General features: G+C 45.3%; 1 protein-coding gene across 1 annotated transcript in view; it reads right to left on the bottom strand.

The window, feature by feature from the left end:
• Positions 1-4600, bottom strand: part of Esr1 (estrogen receptor 1) — a 347754-nt gene extending 343154 nt beyond the window's left edge. The window contains exon 1 of the mRNA XM_052169737.1: positions 4278-4600. The gene's annotated coding sequence lies outside the window, so the exon portion shown is untranslated. The remainder of the gene's footprint in view (positions 1-4277) is intronic.
• Positions 4601-26724: the final 22124 nt, after the last annotated feature.

The raw sequence follows: 26724 nt of genomic DNA, 5'->3' as shown, positions 1-26724 counted from the left end.
AATCATCTCCAAATTGATGTGCTCACTCTTCAACTAAAAAACTCAGTCTACGCAGTATTTCCAAAAAGAAGGCCTCATTTCACTGCGACCTCACACAAAAATCTTCAATGCCTCCACTATGACGTCCAAGGTCCTTAAAATGCCATTTAGCATCACAGTCCTAATTGACTGCTAACATGTCTCTGCATACTTTCTACTCATCTCCCTCTCAGACCGACCCCTGATCCCCAGGGAGATTGTCCCTTTCCTTGGATTAGCATCTTCTACCCCAAAACATCTTCCGAGGGCAACACACCCATCCTTCTGGGTCAAGGCCAACTCTCACTTCCTGCCTCAAACTCCCCATGCCAATCAGCAGTAACGTCTCTGTGTGCCTCCATACACCACAGCACTCATCTCTCTGAAAGCACGCACTGCTCTCTACTCAGTGAGTGTATGTCATAGTTATCCTGTGTCGACGATACACCATACTTTGTGCCCAACTCTCCACTTTTGATAACAAATAAAATCATCTAGAACACAAAGAATGCATCATATCCAAACACAACCATTGCGTATCTAACACGGATGGGCACCAGGCTCCTCCCAGAATACCACCATGCAGCCCTGAGCAGACGCCCACTGTTGGCACCTGGGGCGCTTCCCATAGGGTCTGCAGCAGAGCCCTGAGAACAGAGCTCAATGGGCCAGAGGAGGGCCTTGCATTGTGCCTGTTCTACAAAACTAAGAATTCAAAGCCAGGCAGTGGTGGCGCACACCTTTAATCCCAGCACTTGGGAGGCAGAGGCAGGCGGATTTCTAAGTTCAAGGCCAGCCTGGTCTACAAAGTGAGTTCCAGGACAGCCAGGGCTACACAGAGAAACCCTGTCTTGAAAAATACCAAAAACCAAAACAAACAAACAAACAAACAAGAATTCAATACTTAAGCCAAAAAGAACTACATTCTTTTCTGGATAAACTTGATGCCAAAATATCCAGTAGCAAGATTTCATGCAAATGGGATTCCCAGCATCTCTTAATGGAAAAAAATATACAGATGTTACATAACTTTACCCAGATGCAGAAATGGATTATTGACTACACAATGTGGCCAGCTTTACTGAGTTCCCTTTCTTTGTGAAGTTTTATAAGAAAGCAAATCCTAATGAATGACCAATTGTAGCAAATAAAAAATCAGAGTTCCAAGGATGAATGCCATCTTGCAGAGAGACTTAAAATTCCTTGTGGATTTCTTTATCACAATTATCAAAGGAAATATCACAATGAGACTACTTAAGTGAACACCAGAGGTAGGAAGGGTCTCAGGCATGGAGGCCCCCATTGCAGAAGGACCAGAGTGGTTCTTCTGAAGCAAATGGGGAGGAGATCCATTTAGAGAATTCAGCTGACAGCCACCTGACAAGCAAATGCTTCTATAAGTACCAAGGAATAAGAAATCATAAAAAAAAAAACCTAGAAAAAGCCACTACTCCAGAGAAGAACAGTTGCGAGGAACACCAGCCACTTAGCAAGGTGACTCACCTTGTACAACTTGAGGTCTCTCCCAAGCTTGTCATCTGTTTTCCCTCCACCTCATCGCCTTGCCATGAGCAGTAACAAAAAGGTCCTGTGACTTTCCTGACAACTGTGCCCCATTCGTGTCCACTCTCAACAGGGAGACGCCCCACCCCACCCCCAAAGAATTGAGAATTAGTGAGTTTAAGTGAGAGGCTAAAGCCAGATTACACTCCTGAAGACTGTCCTCAAGAAAATGGAGTGACAGCTGTGTCACCAACAAGACTCTTGATAGTTTTTGCACCGGAAAGGATAGGGCTTCACCTATCACCAGAGAACATCTCCCAAGTCACACATGAAATCTTTATCACATGCCTGGAGGCTGCCTCTGTACTCACACTTCAATCTACACACACACACACACACACACACACACTAGAAAGATTCATAGAATTCACTGATGCATGCAGTTTTGCTAACCTGACCCCTACCTGACCCCTAACCCTAACCCAGGCTGATCTTGACAAAGGACTACTAGAGTGTTGCTAAAGAAACATAATCACCGTTATCATAACCACCTTCAGCGAAAGCTACCTGTAAAGTGCTAACCTTTAAAAAGAGCACCTGGGGGGTCCAGAGAGATGGCTTAGTGGTAACGTATTTGCTAGGCAATCCTGGTGACCTGAGTTCAATTCCCAGAGCCCGTGAGAAAATGGGAGAGAGGTGATCCCACAAGATGTCCTCTGACGTCCACATGCTCACTGTAGAACACAATGCCCCTACACACATACATCACATGTGTGTGCACGCGCACACACAAACAAATTAACACCTTGTTAGGCCCTTTGCAGAGGCGGTACCTCACGGGTGGTATCTCCTTCTCAGCATTCAACAGCCAGTCAACGCAGGCAGAGGTGGATGGACAGGACCACACCTCCTATGTGCTTCAGCAGAGCAGAGGTGCAGTGGGCTTCTCTCACGTCTGTTTTTCTCTACAGATTCCCTGGACCCATGGAACACTCCCTGCAGCCCAACCATGATCTCATCTCAAGCAGGCATTCTGACCACCTGGACCAAAACCACAGAGACATACTGAGACAGGGCAGGGAGAACGACCCGTGTAAGAAGGAGCGGCAGTACCTGGATGTCTACGGGGCTTAGGGGTTTGCATGTCTGAGGATGGTGGGAGACAGATCATTCAGAGTCCTAAACTGAATGAAAGTCATAGGTCACTGAAGGAAAGGACAGTTGTCTGGCTTTGTCATGGCAGCAAATTTAATGCTCTGGGGTTTTTCTCTCTTCCTTTACTGCCATGCTCAACGAAACTCCCTTCAAGTGTCAAAACAGCCCCTCCCACTCATGACTCTAACCCTGTCACCCACATTCAATATCTTGCGATTTCCCTGTATACCCTGTCTCTCACCTCTATGTCAGTGTTCCTTCTAATTTCCATGAAAAAAAATCCACCAATCGCTACAGGACTGGATCCAGCCTCGACAGCAATTATATCTAGGCAGGGCCTAGAATGAGCCTTCTCGTGTTATTAATAAAACAAGGGCAAACATTTGCCCTTTTTTTTTTGAGAAACAGGAAAGAATTTTAGTGAATATAAATAAGTGCTGACCCCAAGATCATAGAAGGTCCCACCCTACTGACTTTTTAAAAAATAAGTTCAAATACTTTTAGTTGGTACTCCAATATCCTCCCTGTCCGCATATATTATTGTTGCAAATTCAAAACCAAATACATTTCCCATCAACCTTGTAGGTGGAGGTGCTCTGTAAATCTATTACATTTGGCCCAAGAAGCTAATTTTCAAACATCTGGCACCCTTGAGCGGTACTTTATGTCACGATTGAACATCCAATCTTATTAAGACCCAACCCTGATATTAGGTTAAAAAAAAAAAAAGTAAAATAAATTTTAACCAGCTAGACTTTTCTGGGCAAATCAGAAAGAAAAACACTGGCCACTTCATGGTCAAGCATGACACATTCCACTACAGGAAACGGGTGGCCTTCCTGTGGCCAAAATGAAAGTATTCTTTTCTGCCGTTTGTGACTACCACGTCACCGGCGAGTGGCACACACTGTGCTGCACCGTCCTTATCATGCACACCACCCTACCACAAAAAAAAAAAAAAAGAAAGAAAGAAAAGAAAAGAAAAAAGCAGTCACCCATGGTCACTTTCAGGTTAGAGAGCACCAAGCCCAAACCCTCAGGACCCAGAACTCGCCTACAATCGTGAGGCAACTTCAAGACAAGATGCATTACTGGATTGTGTAGCTTTTCAGAAAACTCTGCCTGCCTTCAGGAAACAAATGATGGCTAATTCCAGTCGCTTGGATCCAGCTCCCATAAGTCAGGGCACCGAAGATTAAGAGACGAGGTCGTGCCGAGGCAAGTACACAGTGAAGTCCGAGCGGGAACTTTTTTCAACTCGCGCACACTTCAAGCATACAGAATCCCCCACAGCTCAACCCGGGACCAATAAAGAGACACGATCTGAGGCAGGCAGAGAGCCTGTCGGTACTGCACCAAGAACAGATAACTGTGTCTGACTCCGCTGAACGTAGCTCCTGGGGTGAATTTCCATGGGACCAAGGTCAGGCTTAACATGATAACTAACGTTTGCCAGAAACTTTATAAAATATCCCTGGAGCAACAAACGAGAGAGGGAAAAAATGGACATATTTTCTGAGACTCCAGCCTGATTGCACACAGTAGCACACTATAGCCAAAAGGGGGGAGAACTGTAAAGCAATGGAGAGAAATAGAAGTACCTGCTTGAGAAGGTGGCCCAGGACTGCCTTCTTATGCTAGACAATGGCAGAAGAGGGGGCATTGGCCTCCCCTGGCGTCACAGGGCTGCTGACCAGGAGCCTTGTGTTTCGGTTTGGGTAGAATCCGTTCCGAGGCTGTTATGACCATGACATTAGGAAATGCAGAGACTCAGAAGCAAAGAGCTAGCACCACCGCTTGACTGGGATTGGAAACTCTGCTCCGGATAATAGGGGAGGGGGTGGCCTTCCTCTCCCCAGCCAGGCCTGATTCCAACTTTCTCAGTGACTGCCTACAGATAGATGTTTGCCCAGGGACAAGCCTCTGGGTGAAGTGAGCTGAGACTTTTTTTTAAAAAGGTGATCCAACCCGTTTTCTCTTTCCTTTTAATAAACCTCAAAGTCTAGACGAGCATGTTGACTTAGAAAAATAAAATAAAAAAAAGAAAGAAAGAAAGCGTTCTTTCTGCACACAGATTTTCCTCTCCCCAAATTAACTAAGTAGGGGAGTGAGGGTGTTTCTAAGGTGAGCACCTCTCAGAGTTTCTAGTTCACTCATTGACTGAACTGAGCTAAGCCAGCGGCTCAGCAGTTCTTGTCACTGATTAATGGGGTTCCTGATTTTGGAAACCTACACCAGTTTAGCCTGAGCAGACTCTTAAATCCTTCAGGTCTATGAGCCTTCTATAAACTGCTTGACGTTTCCTGCTGTGATTTACAAGTCCTGTTTGCTTTGGGGCTTTAAACTTGTGTTTTGTTTTGTTTTGTTTTGTTTTGTTTTGTTTTGTTTTGTTTTGTTTTGTTTTGTTTTGTTTTGAGACAAGGTCTCACTCTGCATTTCAGACTGGCCTTAAACTCTCAGGATTCCTCCTGCCTCAGTCTTCCAAGCGCTAAAATTAGAGTCGTAAACCAACAAGACTGGCTTTTTAAAAACTTACTTTGTTTGTTTTTCTTTCTTTTTTTTTAAACTCAGAGACAAACACACTGAAGTAATATGAGATTTAAAAAAAGTATTTTAAATTTGTTTTCCTTTTTGGTACTAGGGATAGAACCAAAACTTTGATGTGCTAACCAACCACATTACCTCTGATCCACAGACCTCTAATTTTTTTAGACCTTTTGAAATTTTAATAGCTCATAAAATCTGTTGTGTTTTATGTAACATGTGCTTTAAATGCTGGGTTGTTGTTTTAATGTCTTAGTTTTTATTTTTTCCCATTCTGTAAGTCTGGGAGAGAACACTTTTCTAGAAGAATGGTAATAGGTAGAAGAGACCCCTCTAGCCACCGTCTCTCTCCCTATACATGAACACTAGTGCATGCTGGGTAAGAAAAGCATCTCAGAATTGGTTGAGAGGAGAAAAGACGTCAAACGTCTCATGGCTGATGAACTGCACATTCTTTATAATAAGTTGTCTTAATTGCCTTCAGTTTTCTATACCCTGGTGAGTTTGGCCCCAAAATAATTCAAATACACAAATGTGTCTGAATTTAACTCCCCCAAACTACGTAGTATAGGATGTATTTTAGTCTTTATCTGAAATGTTTCATTTCAAATTAATGAACGTTAAACTTAATAAGACTCATTTATAGAAGGAATAATCACATAGCCCAAGTGTGACAGAGACGGCCCTGGCTTTATTGTTTTTATTATGACTTCCTGTGAAAGGTAAGTGAGTCAACAAAATGTTTTGAATAGTTCAAACATCTTAAAAGCCAAGTGCTTTTTTTTCCCTCTAAATTAATTGAATCCCTCCGTTATTTGATTTGCCAGGATGGATGAATCATGCTTTCAAATAGCATTTAGCTACCTGTTAGAATCAGTGGTGTACATCAATCCAGAGAAGAAAATTACCTAGGGCAGGAATTCTCAAAATAGAACATCCATCAGGTTCAAAAGCAAGTGTAGATTATTTCTTTGTCGTGGAGGGGATGCATGTAAGTGTACAGGCACACGAAAGTAAGCACGTGGGTGCACACCTCTGCCCATGCCTGCGGAAGGACGTGGGTGCACGCCTCTGCCCACGCCTGCGGAAGGACGTGGGTGCACGCTTCTGCCCACGCCTGGGAAGGACGTGGGTACACGCCTCTGCCCACGCCTGCGGAAGGACGTGGATGCACACCTCTGCCCACACCTGCGGAAGAACGTGGGTGCACGCCTCTGACCATGCCTGCGGAAGGACGTGGGTGCACGCCTCTGACCACGCCTGCGGAAGGACGTGGGTGCACGCCTCTGCCCACGCCTGCGGAAGGATGTGGGTGCACGCCCCTGCCCATGCCTGCGGAAGGACGTGGGTGCACGCTTCTGCCCACGCCTGGGAAGGACGTGGGTACACGCCTCTGCCCACGCCTGCGGAAGGACGTGGGTGCACACCTCTGCCCACACCTGCGGAAGGACGTGGGTGTACGCCTCTGCCCACGCCTGCGGAAGGACGTGGGTGCACGCCTCTGACCACGCCTGCGGAAGGACGTGGGTGCACGCTTCTGCCCATGCCTGCAGGGCCCAAAACAAGACACTGCTGGGCTTGTCTGTTCCTCCTCTCGTTTCCTTGAGATAGGTTTCTCAGGGAACTTGAAGCTGGCTGGGTTAGTTGAACAGTGAGCTCTTGGGAACCACTTATCACATGCAAGTGCATATATATATATATATATATATATATATATATATATATATAGAAAGAGAGAGAGAGAGACAGACAGACAGACAGACAGACAGACATAGAGACACAGAGACAGAGAAAAACAGTGCGTAGGTTTGCTGGGATTACAGGCACACATAGCCATATCCAGCATCTTTACACCATGCTAGAGATTCAAACTCAACTCCTCATGCTTGCAGAACAAGCAGTCTTATCCACTGAGACTTCTCCCTGGTCTTCTATGCCCTTTTCTTTTAAAATACACATTTGTAAATATAAACATGTGCATGAGGCTGTGTGTCCCTAAGGGACAGTCGTAATGCCCCCTTTGCATTCTAGACTATGCTTTCTTAAGTGGAAAAGAATAAAACCACCAGCAAATGTCTTCCTGACGAATGCAGGTGTCTGGCGTGTCAGGACAGGCGCTAGAAACACTTTCTGCAACCCACGGAGTAAGGTGCTACTGATGGGCAGGGGAGCTGTGGATGCTGAGAGCGCATGCACACTCTGGCTAGAGCCAGTATTCAAATTCAAGGGTCCAAGTCCAGCCTCCGCGCCAGAGACCCCTGCTGCAACCTCTGAGATGCCACAGAACCACACCCAGGCAACTAGCATGGAGGTGTGTGTTGTACTAGGAGTTGTTCTGAAGTTTAGCTTCCTCATGAGTTTACTACAGATTAAAATAAATAGATATAGATATATAGATATAGACATATAGAGATATAGATATATAGATATGCAGATATGCATATACACTTACAGATAGATAGATAGGCAGATAGATAGATAGATAGATAGATAGATAGATAGATAGATAGATAGATAGACAGATAGATAGATATTAGGTAGATCGGTAGAGATAGAGATAGATGACATAGATATAGATAATATAGATATAGATGATATAGATCTGCCAATATCAAAGCATTGTTTTAAAATATTCTGTGCTTTTCATGGGGAAAAAAACTCTCCTTTGAGGGGAAAAAATTGTTTAATTAGACTGTATTCAGCAGTATTAGACTGACTGGATAATGAACAACCAAGAAGAAAAAAAAACGGTTTAGCTGAAGTAGAATATGGCCAATCAAGTCTCTGCAGGACCATTCCAAGTGGCGCGGTAGATCTTCTTCATTTCCACAACTGCGTACTTCCTCCTGTAAAATAGCATCTAACCTGTCATCAAGAGCGTGTCATCTGCTATGTCCTTATTAATAATGAGAGAGGGCCAGCACATGCGTCCTCTCTTCATGTCATACATTTTATTAGAAACATCAAACAATGAAATTCTAGAAATTTTTCTACGTTACAATCTTGGTTTGGGGGTTTTGGTTTTGGGGTTTTTTTTTAAAAAATATATATACATTCTTTTATTTCTAATGTAACCACTAACAGCCCAGTTTCCACAGCAAAAGAAAGCAGAACATTGATGTAGTCTGTCTGGGTAATTCAGGTAAAATCTCGCTGTGGCAAAAATATTTTTTTTATTTGGAGTGTGTGTTTTTGTCCAAAACCCCAGATAACAGCAGATCTTGGGACTCAAATATATAGGTAATTGCCCCAATTCTCCATTTTCCCTTATTAACCAAGATGCTTCCACTGAGCCCTGTTCAAAAGCTCTCTCAATTCCACTACACTGGAAAAAATAGCCATGAACATCTCTGGTCCTCCTCATGAAGAGAAACTCAAATTGAGATCTCCCACCTGGAGGTAGCAAAGAGTCCCTGACCACTCACTCACCCAGCCATTTCAGTAAAGAAATTGTCCTTGCCCAGAGCTCCTGTTACCTGGTATCTTCCCATCGCCTACCTCAAATTGCTAATTTAGTAACTATTAGGCATCTGCCCAGCCAGTGATCTTGCACTGGATCTAAGACATCAGAATTGATCATGAGTACTGTAGTTTGAATGTGAAGTGTTCCCCCCAAGCTCATGTCTGACCCTCTGCCAGTGGCACTGTTTAGGGAGATTTATAAGCCTCTTAAAGGTGGGGTGTGGTTAGAGAATGCAGGAAGTTGGGATATAGGCCCGTAAGTTATGGCTGAGCCCCAATTCTGGCCTGGGTTCTGCTTCTTGAACTCTAGTGTATAAGGAATTCTAGCCTCTTGGTCCTGTGGCTGTGAACTCCACCAAACCGTATCCTCTTGATGGACTGGACCCACTCAAACCGTAAGCCAACATAAGTCTTCTCTACCTTAAATTTTTATCTCATGAATTCTGCAACAGCAACAAGAAAATTAATGAATATAACAGCTAATTACAGAGGGGTTTGCAGGGATATGAATTTTTAAGTTCCCACAGGGTAGTGGGCCTCTGCAAGAACATCCTGGGGGTAGTACAGTAGAAGACTCAGGAAGCAAAGACCCTTAGTTAAGTGAGGTTATCCATGGACAGAGAAAAATCAGTCATCAGAGACTAGCAGGCGTGGGACTCAGATACCTCACTCTGTTTGCCACACTCACAGAGATCTCAAGTTCCGCAGAAACTTATCAACAGGAGGCTGAGGACATCTTCTCCAGGATCTCACATGCTGGTCATAGGAGGCACAAAAGCCATCAGTTCCTCTTGTACAGGGATGGGTTGGGCTTGGCATGACAGCGATGATATGGGTCAACATCTTCCCTCCCTCAACATCAGAGTTCCAACTGAAGCTTTTAAGGATAAAGACATCCTTAAAAGGCAGAAATGGGTGGGAGCTGTCTTCCTTCAGAAAACAGCTTGTAGATACATTAGAAAAGATCTGATTCAAGTCAACCCTGCACCATGAGTAGAAAGATTTAACCACAGAGGAAAATTATGTATCAAGCAACAACCAACCAACACATACTAGGGAATTATTATGCAAGGTTTTCTGTTAGGATAAATGGGCTCTCATGCTTGTAGAATCACATGTGTGATGACTCAAAATAAAAACAGTGTGCATTCTATACAAAAATAACCCTAGGGGCCCAGTGAGATGGCTCAGTGGAGAAAGATGTTTGCTACCACACCTAATGACCTCAGTGCAATCCCCAGGTCCCACATGATGAAGAGAACAAACTCCTGCAAGCTGTCCTCTGACTTCCACACATGTGAACATAGGCACACATCAAACGACTAACTGAAATTAAAGTTTTTCCTAAATAGCTCTCTGACATCCACTGACCTTCCCACACCCTCCCCTCTAAGCCCCACCCTTTCCAGTTTCCAGATACACAAACACAGACTTTTCTCTGGAAGGCAAGGTCACAACTACAAGTCAGAGACAAGTGATGGAAACGCATGCCTGGTGCTCTAAGTCTGGCCAAGAACCCATGTCTGGGGAGCTCCTGGGCCCCAGGGCTGAACCCACCATTAGTATGCTACCTAGTGAACATAGTTACAAGGGTACCCTCTAAATTAGTGTCTCTCTATAGATTAGTGCAGCTCTCAGTCTCCATCAGAGAAAGCTCTTTGTCCAGGGCATAACAGTTAACACAGAAACTCACAACTGATCCAACGCCGGAAAGAGAGCATCTTTGGAGTGCTCAGTCACAAATGGAACATCTGTATCACACTATCTTCCCTAAGCTTAGGGACCATCACAGACGACAGGAGCAGAAAGATTGTAAGAGCCAGAGGTCAGGGAGGGACCAGGACTAAAAAGCATCTTCTTCTTAGCATAACAGGACTACTGTGTTCCTGAGTTCATGGCACTGGGGCTGTCTACACAAGATCAAGCCCTAGCATGGCATGAGAAGGGACTCACAGGACTCCCACCGCTAACTGAGGAGCTGTGGGACAACTGACAGCTTCTGGGGGAAAGAGGGTCAGATTTCCTTAAGAGTATAGTTCCTAATAGGCTGACCATACTCCAGAGATGGATTCATATTAAGAAGAATGTGAATAGCACAAGGGTAGTCAATAGGTTATTAAGAAATGTTTAAAGGTGTGCCAGGCAGTGGTGGCACACACCTTTAATTCCAGCACTTGGGAGGCAGAGGCAGGCAGATTTCTGAGTTCAAGGACATCCTGGTCTACAGAGTGAGTTCCAGGACATCCAGGGCTACACAGAGAAATCCTGTCTCAGGGGAAAGAAAAAAAAAAGAAATGTTTAAAGGACACAGAGTTAGCGAATTGGGAGATGGGGAGTGAATCTGGGGGAGGTAAGAAAAAGATTTGGGGGTAAAATTCACCAACATAGTCATAAAATACTTCTCAAGGAATTAATAAAATTATTTGTTTATTAAAATAACAGAGGATGGCCCTTCCAACAGTTTCTTTTCATCAGTATCTAGGTTTACTTCTGATGAGGAAAAAAAAAAAAACAAACGCTACTAATTGCACCCAAGGACAAGGAGCTACAGTCATAAAGAAACGATTTTTTAAATGCAGTACAGAACTTTTAAATAGAGCTAGAGTGAAAATGGATGCTTTTTAGGGGTGGGGGGGATGTTATCCACCATGAAGAGCAAAGGGAAGCTTTGCTACTTACTAAGAATGAAGTGGAAAACAAACTGAAGTATCTGTTCTGTCGGAAGTGCCCTCCCCCCATGCTTAGCGAGAGGAGAGGCCCAACCAGGTTAATGACTTTGATTGACATCCGTATAGACACCATTGGGCCAACAGCACTAGTGAATTCTGAGATGATAAAATTAGCTAGATAGGATCTGGGGAGATGACTCCACAGACAAAGCACTTGCTGCAAAAGCACGAGGACCCAAGTTCACATCCTTTGCACCTACGTAAAACATTAGGCAGGACAGCATGTGCCTGTAATCCCAGCTGGGGGAGGCAATCACAGGTGGATCACTCCAGCTCACTGGCCAGCAGAGCAGAATCAGGTTCAATGAGGCCCTATGGTGGTTTGAAGGAGAATGGCCCACATAAGCTCATACACTGAATGTTCCTAGTTCCTAGCTGGTGGAACTGTTTGAGAAGGATTAGGAGGTGTGGCCTTGTTGAAGGAGGTGTGGCCTTGTTGGAGGAGGTGTGCCCTTGTTGGAGGAGGTGTGCCCTTGTTGGAGGAGGTGTGGCCTTGTTGGAGGAGGTGTGGCCTTGTTGGAGGAGGTGTGCCCTTGTTGGAGGAGATGGTGGCTTTGAGGATTTTTGAAAAATCTATGACAGACCCAAGTTCTATCTCTCTGCCTCATGCCTTTGAACCATATGTAAGCTCTCAACTACTACTCCAGTACCATGCCTGCCTGCCCGCCCCCCCCCTGCTTACCTCCTGCCCACCTGCCTGTCTGCCTGTCTGCCCGCCTGCCTGCCTGTCTGCCTGCCTGCCTGAGTGCCCGCCTGCCTGCCTGCCTGCTGCCATACTTCCTGACATGATGTCCATGGTCACCTTCTAAGACTATAAATGAGACCCCAATTAAATACTTTCTTTTGTAAGTTGCCTTGCTCATGGTGTCTCTTCACAGCAATAGGAAAGTAGGTAAGACGAACTCTGTCACAAAAAAATAGATGGAAAGCAATCACATAGTATACACATGTTCACACAAACACACACACACACACACAAGCACACACCAAAAACGTAGAAAGTTCCATTAGAGCTAGCACATGACATCCAAGTTTCACAGTAATAAGTAAAACTGGGAAATAAAGAGCAAGGATTTAGATTACTAAATAATCTTAAGCGGGAAATGTGCGTAAAGTGTATAATATAAAAAGGGTCTTTCTGCATAAATGTGTTTGACATCATTTTTCTCTCAACTAAACTTTGTCTGATTATTATATAATGCCACCTCTGTTTCATAAAACCACCCTGTACGCCACTGGTTTTCTGTCTTCACCCTCCAAGACAAACACCTACATGGGTAGTTCCAGGGCACTTGGAACCCCTAAAATCCTACCTGAACTTTGGGCGTATAAACACACACAGTTTTCTGAAGGAAGAGTCTGGAAACTTGGTCGGATCTTCGCTGAAGCCGACACAAAGTTGAGAATCAAGTGAATGACGCTGTCACTTTAAATCAAAAATCAATGATCACATATGTCATTTCTTCACAATTTATAAAAATCGTCACAAGCACCAAGGTTCAGAGTGAGTACCACATGCGGATCCAATCTGACGCTCCTGATCACGCCGGGGAAACATCCGATCAGAAGGAAACGAAGATGTGAGAGTAGTTCTTGGGAAATCAATGGCGTTTTCTACTTCCTCCCATAGAAGGACAAAGGAAGCCAAAGGAGAAGGAAGGCATGGACAGGCTATAAGACGGTCACCTGGGTGTGAGAAGATAGTCAATGCGGTGTTGGACACATAGTCAGACACAAAGGCCTGGACTCAGGATTACAGTATCAGAAGGTTTCCCTATGGAGGATTAGGCAGAGGGGGTGCGGAGTGGATGTATCTGTGAAGGTTTGTGACTCCAGACTTTGCCCTTTCCAGTGCCTTGTGCAAGGCTCTGCCCTTAGGAGGCATCCCTGAAACAGATGTCAGGTTTCAAATGGTAAACAGGCTTTCCAAAGCCATGGCGTTAACTACAGGTGGAACCTGACTTTCTATGCATTGAGACGATTCACAGGTCTCCTGGTAGAATCCATACTCTAAGGAAGATGCATCAATGCAGTTCTAGCTGGACCACAGTGTCCAGCTGTGGGTACCACTCAACAGAGTAGCCAGTCCCTCAGAAGTATGAAGGTGGAGAACGCAGCCTGGGCCCTGTGTGTGTATAAACTATTTACTCAGATAAAAGAAAAAGAGAAAAAGAAGAGAAAGAACACTGAACCAGCAGGGGGGAAAGTTAGGTTATGTAACGCTGCAGGCAAGAAGAATAAGGTCTTTTTTTCCCTCTCTTTCCTGGAGAAAGGTATTGTGAAATAGTCCAGGAACAGTCTCTAATTTCCACAGTGCTTCTCCAGGCTTCTGTCTGACAAGGTCAACAGTCAGAGCCCCGGCAACGAATGGCCTTCCACCCAAAAACTCAGAGGATCCTCAGGCCTAAGGGAACCTAAGGACAGTGCCTTTGGAAGGCCCTGAAAAGGTCAAAATCTGGAGTCACAAGCCCTCACACTTATATCTATCCTTCGCCTAACTCTTCATAGGGAAACCTGATACTGTAATCCTGACTTCAGGCCTTTGTGTCCTACTATGTGTTGTGGACATCCCAACCTATCAGGCCAATGGGGGTTGGGAGAAATGACACAGACACAGGCATGGAGCAATGCCCAGGATTCTCTTAGTTGTTTTGAAGCCACTTCTGCCCACTCACAATCAGGTGTCTGTGCTGCCTCTCACACATAGCACAACCTTAGAAAGAATCGTTATTTTAGGGTCTGCAACGCAGGCCCACCAGAAGTAAAAGCAAAAAATCACTCAGAGCTGTGCCCAGGCAGGGTTAGGACCAACGAATCACGGCCATCGCAGCATCACAGGAGCTGAGTAGGGAGTAGAGGGGCGGAGCCAGTGGTGCTTGTACCCAAGGGGAAAGTAAGAAGACCAGGAAAAGAGACTATAAGAGATGAGAAGACAGGGCCGCATTCCTCTGAGCCAAGTGACCTGAAACCATTCCAGGCAGTGGACAGGTGAGGAGGCCCATATCTCAGACAAAAATAAAAAAAATAATAATAATAATCCTAAGAGCATCTAGCTTTCCAAGTCCCACTCTTGGGAGACTAGGATTGAAGGTGAAACAAAGCTACCCCAGTTGCTTGGATGCGTTCTTAGAGACTGTATATTCCAGTTCATCCTTTTCAACCCAAAATCATTCATTGCCCAGACACCGTGTGCCAGGTACCATTCTGACTGCTGTGTCCGTGGAAACAAATGAAAAGCTCACCTTGAACAGCTTAGATTCCAGTACAGTAAGCGTAAGATGCACATTGTTATGGATTTAAAGTTTATATCCTGCCTCCCCCACACCAAAACAATATTTGCATGGCATGTTGAAATCTTAAAACCCCAAAGAGATGGCATTGGTAAGTGGTTGTTGGGTCATGAAGTGGGGCTCTCCTGAAGGACTAGTGTCTTTGTTATTGGGGTATCACCACTGTGTAAAACCACAGGAGGAAGATCATTTCCAGAACCTCAGAAGGGAGGGCCCATGAGAACCAGAACACGCTAGTCATTTGGTGGGCCTCAGTCTTCTAGCTTCCAGAACTATGAGAAACAGAGTCCCACCTTTTAAGCCACCTAGATTATGATATTTGTAACAGTATCCCAAGCTGATGGATATAATCATCCATGAGATAGGCAGACACAGCCAAAGGATGCTGGAGGTGAGGTGAAAGGGTGCATGGAATAGAGACAGGGGGAATACTCTCTTATACCCCACTTATCAGGGAACATAGATAGGAAGCTGGCAGGAAGCAAATGTTCCTATTTCTTCTTTCTTTTAATTAGATATTTTGTTTATTTACATTTCAAATGTTATTCCCCCTTTCCTCATTTCCCCTCCAAAACCCCTATCCCATCCCCTGCCCCCTACTCACCAAACAGCCCACTCCCACTTCTCTGACCTAGCATTCCCCTATACTGGAGCAAGGAGATTTCTCAAGACCAAGGGCCTCTTCTCTCATTGGTGTCCAAAAAGGCCACCCTCTGCTACATATGCAGCTGAAGCCATGGGTCCTTCCATGTGTACTCTTTGGTTGGTGGTTTAATCCCTGGGAGCTCTGGGGGTAGTGTTGGTTCATATTGTTGTTCCTCCTGTAGGGCTACAAACCCCTCCTGTCTCTTCTTATGAGCACTCCATCATGCTGATCTCCTCCCAATGGCCACGCCTCCTAATGCCTCCTGATACCATCCCATTAGGCCTTGTAGTTTCAATATATGACTTTAGGAAGAACCCTAGCATTTGCCCACAGCAGCAGCTGGGAAGCAAAGGTGCTTAAAAAAGAGTGGAGGTGGTAAATGGCGGCCTCTTCTTATATGTTGGGTACATTTGAAAGGCAGAGCCAACATGATTGCTGACAAATTGAATGCCTGGTAGAAAAGGAAAGAGGCCAAAATGAGTCCAATGTTCAAACCTCGAGAAATCCTGACATGTACCAAGCACCAACAGTGACAGGAAAATCCCCGAAATGTACAGGTTTAAATGAAAGAGAAATTTCCAGAATTTTTTAAACATGCCTGATTTGAGGAAGCAATTAGACAACCAAATGGAGATGAGTTATTAATTGGTGGTTGGTGGAAAGGACTGGGGTTAAATAAGACTTTGGAATTCATAGGTATGCATTGAAGTCCAGGACAGTAGCTCCCACTTGGTGACACGGGACTATCACATCCCTTGTACTTGTCTGGCACTGACTAACCCCACCCTACCTCACCTAAGACGTCTCCCTATCATCTACATTCACGCAGGCTCGCTCTCCATGCCTGTCACCTCTTTTGCTCTAACACATTGACTTTTCCAGAGTCCCGTTCTCTCGAGTGCTAGCAGCTGAATACTAAATTCATGATTAAAGTAACAGAGAAGCAGATGCAAATGACATTAGCAGGTCTATCTGTCCGTCCACTTCTTTCCAAGCCAACATGAGTTCTTTTCAATAAGGGCCTTGTCCGCTGGTTGTGGTTGCTCACAGTGCTACTATACATTGAATAGGTGAATATCGTCAGGTTACCAGTTCAATATGGAGCACATCGAAAGTGGGCCCTATTAGGATTCACATTCTATCTGTATGTAAATATATATACATATGTGTGTGTGTGTGTGTGTGTGTGTGTGTGTGTGCACCATATGTGTGCCTGGTGCCAGTAGAGTCCATAAAGAGGCATGAGATGCCCCTAGTACTAGAATTATAGTTCTATGGTCGTGAGCTACCATGTGTGCGCTGGGAACCAAAGGAGGTCCCCTGTGGTGAGCTGCCATTTGTGCGCTGGGAACCAAAGGAGGTCCCCTGTTAGAGCATCAAGTGCTCCTAACCATGAAGCCATTAAAGCTTTGATTTTTTTAAAGACAGGGAGAGTCAGGTAGCATGGAAGCAATGCCAAAAGAGGAGGCCCATAAAATGAGAGAACATCCGCTGATGGGAGCTGCCTCAAACACCTGTGTGGAAGTAGGAACATAGCCTCTTTTTCTGTTACTGTGGTAAAAGGTCCTAGCAAAAGCAACTTAAGGAAGGAGTGATGCATTTAGGCTCCGTTTGAGGTGGGGAAGTCCTCATGAAGGGAATCTCCTTATGGAAGAGAAGTTATCATGAAGGAAGTCTTCATAGAGGAAATCTCTTATGGAGGAGAAGTCCTCATGTAGGAAGTCCTCATAGAGGTAGTCCTCATGGAGGGGAAGTCCTCATAGAGAAGAAGTTCTCATAGAGGGGAAGTTCTCATAAGGGAAAAGTCCTCATAGAGAAAATCTCTTATGGAGGAGAAGTTCTCATGGAAGAAGTCCTCATGTAGGAAGTTCTCATGTAGGAAGTTCTCATATAGGAAGTCCTCATGTAGGAAGTCCTCATGTAGGAAGTCCTCATGTAGTAAATCCTCATGTAGGAAGTCCTCATGGAAGAAGTCCTCATAGAAGAAGTCCTCATGGAGGAAGTCCTCATGGATGAAATCCTCATGTAGGAAGTCCTCATGGAAGAAGTTCTTATAGAGGAGAAGTCTTCATGGAGGGGAAGTCCTCATGGAAGAAGTTCTCATGTAGGAAGTCCTCATAGAGGGAAAGTCTTCATGGAGGGGAAGTCCTCATGTAGGAAGTCCTCATAGAGGGGAAGTTCCTCATGGAGGGAATCTCTTACAGAGGAGAAGTCCTCATGGAAGAAGTCCTCATGAATAAAGTCCTCATGGAAGAAGTCCTCTTAGAGGGGAAGTTCTCGTGAAGCAAAACATCATAGAAGAGAAGACCAGACATCAGAGCGTGAGTCACTTTGCATCTGCATCCAGGAGGAAAAGATTTATGAGTGCTAAGGCCTAATTAGTTTCCTCTTTGTGTTCAGTCTAGGACCCAAGCTCAGGGAATAGGGCCACCCTCCCTTAGGACACTCTTCTCACCTCAATGAATCTAATCAGGATGCTCCCTCACGGCCTGGATCAGAGAGCAACCCACCAGCCAAGTGGAAATAACTCCCTTACAGGTGTGCTGGAAACTTGCCTCCTTAAGTGTTTCCAGATCAGCTAGCTGGGCTCCTTCCCCGGGGGATGTGTAGAAAATGCCTGTTCCTGGAGGTCCTAAGGAGACTTACACATGCCCATTTCTAATTCATACCCTCCCAGGTCCTGCTCTCTGAGGAGAGACATGGTATCACTATTTTTAATCTCTGTGTGATTCTACTCTACAGGGAAAGATGAAGGTGATGGGCCTGAGCTCTTTTTTTCTTTAATTTTGTATTATTATTTATTTTATGTATGGGGGTGTCTTGTCGACACGTATGCCTATACACTGCGTGACTGCACGGTGCCTAAGGCAACCAGAATGGATCATTGATGCCCTGGAACTGGAGTTATAGATAGTTGTGAGCTGCCATATGGATGCTGTGTTCCAAACTTGGGTCCTCTGGAAGGATAGGCAATGGTCCCTTCCCAGCCCTGGACTCAGCTTTTCCGCCGCTGCTTAAAACCTGTCCCCTTGAGCCCTGTTCTAATCGAAGCAGACCACAACATCGCTGGCTAGCCACACGGCCATTTCTATACATTTGCTTTCTGCCTTTTTGGTTAATTTGTTCTAGCATATTATTCACATTTTTTTAAACCTATTCAATAGTACAACTCAAAAGAATGTGTGGATTTTCCGTAGTCAAAAAACAACTAACTCCTAAGAATCAGTTCGGGCCCTTGAGAAAATAAAGCTGAGACAACACAATATTCCTGACTCATCCCAGACCCTCCTCCCTCTGAAGACTGTATCACAGAAATTATACCAGGTTTGAAGCTCAAATCTATTATTGACAATATGAACAAAGAGGCAAATAAACAAACCAAAAAAAAAAGAAAAGAAAAGAAAGAAAGAAAGAAAGAAAGAAAGAAAGAAAGAAAGAAAGAAAGAAAGAAAGAAAGAAAGAAAGAGGCATGTTAATTTCAAGCCACTGAGACGCACAGGCCAAAGAAAAATACAATCAATCAACCTTTGCTAAGTCAAAAAGAGCAGAACCAGCAGGGACTAGTGTTCTATATTCAGCTTTTAAAGGGTATTTTGAATAATAGAGAACAAACACTGTGTAATCACACCAAAGGTTTACAAACAGCACAGCTGAATAATGCAACAAAGTCAACACAACCAGTGGATGTCTCCACAGAAACGCCATACGCTCTGCGCTGTGCCTGTGACATGCCCCGCCACTGCTGGTAACTGTGTTCTCCACGCTGGTGTCAATTCAGGGAGCCTCGCTCACCAGAGAAATATTTGTGTCTCCTGGGGATTTGTCATCCTTTTGTAGGAAATAGTTTTGAGACCTTGTCAGAAAGTACTATAATTCCCACTTTCCAGGAAGAGAAATAAAGGCAGGAAAAGGTTAATCCCTCTCTTAAGGAAGTGGATGTTAGGGCTGGAGAGATGGCTCAGCAGTTAAGAGCACGGACTACTCTTCTGGAGGTCATGAGTTCAAGTCCCAGCAACCACATGGTGGCTCACAACCATCCGTAATGAGAAACGAATTAAAAACCTTTGGGCCAGAGTGAGCAGAGGCTGGAGGGAGAGGGAAAGGAGAAAAAATAAACTATAAAGTTTAATAATAATTAATGTTCCTACATTAATTTAAAAAAAAAAAGGAAATAGACGGTAAAAATGTCTAGGTCTCCAGGAAGACTAGAGACCAGTTGGGTTCCTGGTATCGTGGAAACCAAATGCCTCCTCTGTTCCCCTCAAGAGAATTGAGGTTTGGAGTCAGACATCTCTTCTTTTGCAGAACTCTTCCCTGTACTCTGCCTTTGGTTTTTCTTTCTTCGTACTCTACGACCATTTCCAAGTTGTCTACAAAAAAATCGAAGATGGTTATAATTAGCTCCAGAGAAGTAGCCAAAAGCCTCTTTCTTCTCCTAGGAGTTGGGGGCGTTTATGTGCCTTGAGGTAAAAGGCCATCTGCTGGGATGTCTTTTATTACAGTCTCTCTAGTAATTTCCATGAGTGGAGAGGGAAGGCGAGGAGAGACGCAGACCGGGACTCTCCAGAATGCCTTCCCGTGAGGGGTGCTGAGTTCAATGTGTGAGGGGCCAAGTCAGGGGACAGGAGGCTGCCCGCGTGTTGGCTCGGCACATGAGCAGGCTTTGAAGATGATTCTGATGAGACCTCACAGGGTGCGCGCCGTGTTGCAAGTGGCGGACCATGTTGCAAGCTGAACCGGAGCTCAAAGCTGCTTGTCTTTAACGCTTGTGAAGAATCTTCCAGAAGATGGACTACATCACGAGGCCCTGGTCCTGATCCAAGCGGTCCAAACGTCCTTAGTTTGTGTCAGTATTTGTTAATGGGAACGAGAGCCTCCTTAGCAAACCCAGGTCAAGAGAAATGGGTGGGTGGCCTCGGGTCTTTGGCAGCCACTGCCCTTGGAAGATCTAGCAGGGTTGAACAGGGACCTGACCCACCATATTGGGAAGATACAGAGGGAACGTTAGCGAAGCAGTGCCCAGTCTTTTCTGTCTCTACTTTTTCTTACCAGGCTCTTTGAGTACCTCCACATCTGTGTACTGTGTACTGAGTACTGCTGTGTACTGTGTACTGCATACTGTGTACCGTGTACTGGGTACTGGGTACTGGGTACTGTGCAGTCCTTTATCTCTTGCTCCCGGTATTTTCCGACCTCCATGGTGTTTCTCTTTCTATCCTCCCCTCTCAGCTACAACTGAAGCCCTGACTCCTCTTCCTAAGTTCTCCCCTCTCCACAGACACCTTGAACTCCGAGGACAGAGGCGGGCCTTCCCTTCCATAGACCTCTGTTGGCTCTCTGCTGCCCCCACCTGGTCCAGACAAGAATCGTCCTGTGGTGATCTGACAGAGCACCCTTTAAAATCTAGTCTGGATTCCTGAATGTTACTAATTACCTTTCATTATAACTTTATTGAATTTATGGGTCCCAAACTATTCCTAATGTATAATGACAAATTACGCTACAGAGTTATGAGCTACGTCAGGTAACACTTTGTTTTTTCTTTGTAATAAGTGGAAAACGGTGGTATTCTAAGAATTCTTTTTTTAAATACGAAAGTAGGCTTTTTCAAATCATTAGGACACTGTATATTAATATACTTATTCCAGAGTCATAACATTAATATTTTCTTCTCATTCTATTTCAAATACCCTATTGTGGTAATAAGACCGTTAGGGATGGGTAACGAGGGAGGAGGAAGACCGGAATTATCTGGAACTCCCCAGGCACTTAGCAAACTTCTTAGAATACATTCTGGCAGCTTAACCGCAGCCATGACCATATAACCATTCGTCTTGGTTGCTGTTCTATTGCTGTGACCAAGGCAACCAATAAAAGGAAGCTTTTGATTGTGAGCTCGTTTACAGCTTCAGAGGGTGAGTCTACGGCCATCGGGGCAGGGAGCACGGCAGTAGGGCAGGCAGGCAGGCTTGGCCCTGGGGCAGTAGCTGAGAGCTAGTATCCTATCCAGAAGACAGAAGTGACAGGGGGCAAGGCTGGGCCTGGCTTGTGCTTTTGAAACCTCAAAGGCCAACACACACACACACACACACACACACACTGACACACCTCCTCCAACAAAGCCACACCTCCTGACCCCTCCTAAATAATCCTGGAAGCCGGGTGGTGGTGATGCACTCCTTTAATCCCAGAACTTGGGAAGCAGAGGCAGGCAGATTTCTGAGTTCGAGGCCAACCTGGTCTACAGAGTGAGTTCCAGGACAGCCAGGGCTACACAGAGAAACCCTGTCTCGGAAAAACCAAAGGGGGGGGGGGGGGATGGGAACTAAGCAGTCCTGGGAACCAGATCTTCGATATAAGAGCATCTGGGGCTCTATCCATGTTCAGACCATCACATTCTTCTCCCTGAGTCCCGATAGGCTTGTCGCCACATCATAGTGCAAAAATGCATCCCGTTCCGCCCAGCATCAAAAACTCCTCGGTTTCAAAGTCCAAAGTCTCTTCTGTGACCCAAAGCTATCTCTTAACTGTAAATATCTGTAAAACTAAAATGTGAATCCCATTCTTCCAATGGCAGAGAATAGGCATCACCACGCCAAATGGGAGAAAGGGGAAACGATGAAGAAATGCGGGACCAGGGCAAGAGTGAAACCCAGCAGGGAAAACTTCAAATCCTGCATCGCCATGTCTGCAGTGAAAGGGCTTGTCGGATCTCCTGTCCCTTCCAGATTTCATGACTATGGCCCCCGTCCTCTCCTGTGGGCTGGTCCCAGGCCCTGCACGTAGCAGTCCTTGGCAGGTATCCCAAAGCGCTGGTATCTCCAACATCTGGGGTTCTCCAACACAATTCAGACTTTATGTTCACAACTTCAGAAAATGGCTTCTCTGTGTTTCCATGCAGAGACTTCACAGGTTTGGCCTCAGCAGCTCTCCTGAAGCAGGGATGAAGAGTCCACACCTACTCTTTATTCCTGTATCTTTCTTGAGAAAGCTAGAAAGGCGTGGCCAAAACTGCCCGGCTCGTCTGCTGGCTTGAGCTGGAATCTGACCCCACACCTTGAATCACATCTGCATACGCTTTGACTCATTGCTGGTTTCCTTTGCTACATAAGCTCTCCTTTTTACAAGTTTTAGATTATCTGGGTGAGATCCATGGCAGGACGAGGAGAGGTTTACCTGGCGAGCCTTCCTAGAAGTAATGTCACTAAAATTAACCTAAGAAATTGTAGAAAGAGCCAAGTAGATCAATTGACATAACAAGCAGGGAAGGTTACGGAAGGACTGTCTTTGAAAATGAACCTGCACCCTAAAAGGATGTCATTGGAGTCCTGTTTCACCCAGAGGGAGATCAGTGACAAAGACCGTTTATTCCCCCTCAGACTCCAGAGTGACACTGAAACTCCAGACACCCCTCCCACTTCCTTCACACTCAAAACCAGATCACCTGACAGCCTGGCCCGGCTGCCTTTGGGAGCCATGCAAACCCTTGACCCGGGGCTTGAGGCGACACTCAGCAGAGTCAGGCTTTGGAATGCTTTTTAACATTCCCACTGACTGTAATTTAGCTGCTCTGTGCCTCAGTTTCCCAGCTAGGAGACTAAGAGCGGCCCCATTGAGGGCTACCTCCAAGGAAAACAGAGCACGAAGGAAAAGTGAGCATATCGATTTTCCAAGTTTACCGTGCCTGTGCTAAGACAACCTCTTCTCCGTCTCTGTAAAAAGCCTCAGCCCTTTTCCCTACCCCACCTCGTCCCAGAGCATCACTGTACCGTTCCGCTGAGACCTGTTCTATGCCCCCATCCGCCCCTGCATTCTTCTATACTGGAGGTAAGGGAAAACGGGTTAATGTACACCACAAGTGCTTGGAGAGACACATGCACACATACATGCAAATATACATTGAATGTATAGTATGTCAGGGCCATTTAAAATAGCTGTGGTCAGAACAGAAATCAGCTGCCTCATCCCATAGCCTGCTATCTCTGCCACCTTTCCATTATGAACAAATCTCTCTTCCACAATCAACCCTTAGCATCCCTCCAGGCTGATTCATCTTTGATCCCCCTTTCCTTTGCCCAAGAACATATTTGGTGACACTGACCTACTATGGAAACATAGGCATATAGCACTATATGCATATAGACAAACACATCGCTCCTTTTAGATTGGTCTTCCCCACAGCTCTGGAAAAACAGGCTGACTTCTGAGGTCACTCCTAAACAATCTTGCTATGGCTTACTGGAGTAGATCTGTGGGGATGTTTTTCTTTCTGTGGAAAGAGCGTGACTGCTGTCTTTATCCCCCAGCTCAGTGGGATTGGTACCTCTGCAGTCGCCCAGGCCCCATTCAAGGTCCTCTATGAGCAGTATCCCAGCTCATCACAGTGTGACTCACGAGATCTTCAGTGTCTCTAGGGCACCGTTATGGTGTTCTTCCAGCACTGTGCAAGTAGCCTGGTGTATGTAATCTTAGATGACCAGGGTGAAAGGATATCTTAGATATCAACTAGAAAACTCCCTCACAGCACAGGCAAGCACGCCACAGCTTAGAGAACTAGAAACTTCCACAGCTACAGGTCTCCAAGGAATAGTTTTTTATTAGGGCAACTGTCACTGCGTGAGGTGCTGGGGTCACCATGATGGAAGAGACCCCTACGGTCCTTCACACAGCCGACTTGCTAGTGAGAAAGGAGGCTTGGAAGCCATTTTGATGAAATGCCAGTGTTATAGTGTATAAGGCATTGCCTCCCAGGGGTCGGAGAGACAGCTCATGGGTGTAGAGCATGTGTTGTTATTTCAGAGAACTCAGGTTTGCATCCCAGTACCCACACGGTGGTTCACAACCAGCTATAACTCAACTCCAGTTCCAGGCCTGCACATGCTTTGCATAGATGCATACAGGCAAACCATTCACACACACACACACACACAGAGAGAGAGAGAGAGAGAGAGAAAGAGAGAGAGAGAGAGAGAGAGAGAGAGCTTTCTGCAAAAACATACAGCACCCCTAGTGGCAGTAATAGGTGTTACACATAAGTGATCAGTAAAAATGAGTCAGAGAGAGAGAGAGAGAGAGAGAGAGAGAGAGAGAGAGAGAGAGAGAGAGAGATTTTCTCACAAAGTAGCAATTGGTAGCAAGTCCTGGGACAGGAAGCGAGTCTAAAGGGTCAGGGCCAGTTGGCCTCACTTTTTGTACCCATGCCTTAGCACACAGAATGAGAGGGAAGCTAAAGACTCCGACTCTCTATGCTATTACTCCAATAAGCCATGAAAAGTTTATTTAGGAGTGAGCGGCTTCAGAAGTAAGCCTGTTTCTCCAGAGCGGTGGGCAAGACTGATCTAAAAGGATTCCATATATGCGTATAGTGTTGTACGCGTATGCTTGTCCGGTAGGTAGATGTTATTATACCTTGATTCCCAATAGCATTTCGACTCCTCTTCCACATTTCCCATCTCTTCCTTCCCTGACCTCCTAGTCCCCTTTCCCCCTCTCCTTTTAGCTCCTTCCACACAACTTCCCTGACAGCCTTGACCTACCCGTGTGAGGGAGTCAGGACTCTTGTGTCCTTTAACCCTTCTGGGTTGAGGTGCAGTTGTTCAGTTCAGAGCTTCAGGCTCTACTGTGCACTCAGTTTGCAAACAACAGGGGCCAGCTATGTGTCTCCTAGAGGAAGGGGAGCCACCAGGGAAGGTGGGAGCCAGCAGCTAGGTCGGGTCTGCTTCTCAGTGGAAGCGCCCCAGCCCCAGGGGTGGAGAACTGGAGGCCTCCTGGGGCTACAGCTACCAGAGGACCACACTGGTCCCTAAAGGTCAGAGGAGGCCACTGGAGGAGACAAATGGCCCCAAAGCTGTAGCGGTTGGGAAGCTGACTTTGTTAGCATCTCTTCCACCAGAAAATGGGAACGTGTAGGCTTCCCCCACAGAAGCAGCAGGGATTCTTAACCACAAAACTCTAAGCTCTAAGAGAGAAGGGGGAGCCCCCAGGGCATCACCCCAACCTGGCACACCAGGTCACTGCAGGACTAGGCACATCCCCTCCCACTGAGCCCAGTTAGCGGAACGGAATCCTCACTTCCGGTGGTGGGAAAGGAAGCCAACGTCCGTTATCCTCTCGGCATGGAACTTGCTAGGATTTTAAAAGATCTATCCAAATTCAAAGATTTGAACTTCTTTTTTTTTTTTTCACGGAGGCTTTTCTTCTGAGCTCCAACCTTAAATCAATTTCAGAATGCCGGTTGCTTATAGCAGATACGTTCTAGCCATTTTCTTTTAAGAGCCCAGAAAAAGACGGCTGAAATTAGCCAATTTCTTCTGGCTCGTCTCATTGTGCTAATGGAGGTTTTCTTCCCAATAATTCCTTAGTCTTTCAATGCAGTTCTTTATACCCTGGCCAAGTAAAATGTAATTTTTAAATGATATAAGGAAATATGAAGGAAATAACCATCCAAGAGATTGAGGCAAAGTGAAATGAAATATAATACTTAAAATGATTTGAGAGGTAGAATAGTACAAAATTCTTGTGTCTGTCTCTGGGGTAATAATTTGAAATAATGTCTTATATCCCTAAAAGAGAATATGGGTAAAAAAATGAAATCAACTCTTAATATGCCATTTCAATTCAGAAAGTGTGACAAAACATTATGTGTTAGTGGCCTTGAGATTATTTAGAAGCCACTTTTTAAAAAAAAAAGTATTTGAAACCTTTTTAAGTCTTAGAATGGGAAAGAGAAGGCACCTGTGAGGGTTAGGGTAGGCAGCAGAAACTCCTGGACAGAGTGGGTTCCCAGCCCCCAGCCTTCCTGCCTTCAGTGTCTTCAGATGGGTTACATCGGCAAAAGAGACTGGGGGAGGGTCCTAGTTCAAAATCTATCAAATTTAAATTGATTCTACATTGATTATAAGCTATCAATACTTATGCCCACTAGCCTTGGTAAGCATCAGGAAAGAGAGGGGCCACAGAGGGAGGACAGTCAAGGAGTGAGGGCTGTGGTCCATCCACAGAGTCTTTTCACTGGCTTGAGCCTTACCACTCACAGTTCTGGGGTTCTATGCCTCTGACTGCCGAAGACCAGAAGTCTGGACTATCTCTTTAAAATGGAAGATCTGAGGCCAGTTTAACGATGAAATTAAGCATGATTTATGGCTCATGACAGACATTTCTAAAAAAAACAAAAAAAAACAAAAACTGGATGAAGCTCAGGTCCAGTCCAGTTCCCTGTGACCTTGCTCTTTCTCTGATCCTTGTCACCTTCTGGTTTAAAGGAGGAGGGTCCAGGCCAGGAAACTCCAGCCCTTCATACAAAAGTGTATGTGCTGGAGACAGCTGTGAGCAAAACATAAATCCTATCCAATGCTTTACAGGGACAAAAAAATGGAAT

The sequence above is a fragment of the Apodemus sylvaticus genome, chromosome 23 (genome assembly GCF_947179515.1).
Source record: "Apodemus sylvaticus chromosome 23, mApoSyl1.1, whole genome shotgun sequence".
Classification (NCBI taxonomy): domain Eukaryota; kingdom Metazoa; phylum Chordata; class Mammalia; order Rodentia; family Muridae; genus Apodemus; species Apodemus sylvaticus.
The sequence above is the reverse complement of the archived record's forward strand: the minus strand, read 5'-3'. Positions and strand labels throughout refer to the sequence as shown.